This window comes from Neovison vison, chromosome 11, assembly GCF_020171115.1.
Source record: "Neovison vison isolate M4711 chromosome 11, ASM_NN_V1, whole genome shotgun sequence".
Taxonomy (NCBI): domain Eukaryota; kingdom Metazoa; phylum Chordata; class Mammalia; order Carnivora; family Mustelidae; genus Neogale; species Neogale vison.
The window spans coordinates 25,410,156-25,412,184 of NC_058101.1; positions in this window are offsets into that span (position 1 = coordinate 25,410,156).

Sequence of the window (2,029 nt, forward strand, 5' to 3'; positions counted from 1 at the left end):
ACTTGTGCGCTCACTCACTCTCTCAAATAAAATCTTGGGTTTTTTTTTTTTTTTTAAGTGCATTAAAGAAGTGTATTAAAGGGTACTTCTAAGAGATGACACTGATGTAACCTAAAGACCTGTTAAGCTTCCCTTTCTGAGTGAGACAAAAAAATCCAGCTGAGTTATCTTACAATCCACCAGTAGATCTTAGGAGAGTAGTCTGAAAACCAGTTGCCCCTCGTTGGGCTAATGCACAGCTTACTAAATGATTAATGTAGATTTGCAGGTAAGAGAGCTAGAAATATGTTACTAATGAAATTAAGTTATTCTTCTTAATACACCTGGGTGGCTCAGAGGGTTAAGCCTCTGCCTTTGGCTAAGGTCATGATCTCAGGGTCCTGGGATTGGGTCCGCATCATCAGGTTCTCTGCTCTGCTTCCCCCTCCTCTCTCTGCCTGACGCTCTGTCTGCTTGTGATCTCTTTCTGTCAAATAAAATCTTTTAAAAAAAAAAATTTGGTTTGGTGAAGAAAGGGTTCAAACAATGTATGAAGCTGGCCCATTCCCAGATATTGTGCCAAGGGCAAAGGGTATTAAAGGAAATACCATCTCTGCTTCTGAAGAGTTGAGTCCAGCGGAGAAAGCATGTCACGTGATGTGGTAACAGCCAAGGGAATTACATGGCCTGGCCGGGCTGCAAAAGAGCAATACATCTCGTATTGAGTGGGAAGTTAAGTGAGGTCCGCAGCAGAAAGAGTAAAGGTGATTTTGAAGGATCAGTTGAAACTTAACAGACATGCGCAGAGACGGTTATGAATACGGTGCATTAAAAAACCAAGAGGTTCTGAGAAATAAGGGAACAAATAGTTGACATAGAGGTCAGAGGTGGGGGGATGGGCAAAATCCGTGAAGGGAAGTGGGAGGTCCAGGCTTCCAGTCAAGAAACAAGTCACTGGGATGGGAGGTTCAGCGCAGAAAATAAAGTCGGCGGTATTGTAGTAGCACTGCAGGGTGACAGACGGGAGCTGCGCTTGCTCCTTGCTGCTATGTTCATAGCATCACAGAGTTGTGAGATCACTACGCTGTACAGTTGGAACTAATGCAACATTGTGTCAACTACGGACATACAAACACAGGCACACACTGCCAACCACAAAAATGGGTTCTCCATGATGGAAAATAGGGGGAAATGGTCTGGTATATAGTAATTAGATGTGAAATTAATAGATGATGAGGAAGCATCAAGAGAAGGCTAGGAAAGGAAGAAGAGACGTGTATCATGCTGAAATTTTAACTACAATCGGAAGCTACTGAAGGGTTTTTGGAAAAGGAATGGACCTGAGCAATCTGTCATTGATAATGCTCCTTTGGACCCTGAAATCATCCCAAATAAGCTCCGTTGTTATTCCTTAGTTTAGTAACTCATTATTCTAGCAGTAAGACCAAATAATAGGTAAGAGAGAAGGAATGGAGGTGTAGAAAACTGGTTTTGCCCTTTAACGGAAAGACTAGCATTCTAACAATTCTGGATCAAAGAATTTCTGGAATCAAACCTGGAATCTAACTCTGACATCACCTTCCAGCTGTGTGACCTTGAGGATGTTACCTAACAGCTCTGTGTCTCGTGTAAAATGGATTTTTGAGACCACCTGTTTCAAGAAAGAGCTCTGAGGATTAAAGAACATAATACATGTGTTCCCCTGGCAATGCCACCCTACCCAAAACCACCAGGATGAGTAGGAGTTGAACAAAATGGGGGTTGTTGCTTGTTGAAACCAGAGCACACACAATGGGGAATCAGTGAGGGTATTTCAGTCAGACAGCACTGAAAGGACTTGAATAAGATTTGGACTCAGGTAATTTGGAAGAGGTCAAGGAAGCAACAGTTTGCTCTGGATTTAGATTCCCTCAGGAAGTGGGGTAATATTATGATTGGATCTTGTTTAGAAGGAGGGAAGAATGAAGCAAAGTTAAAGCTGGAACGGGTTAAAAAGCAGCAGTGACTAGTAGTAGGGGAGAGAGGGGAGTGTTTGGAATTTGTGCTTTGC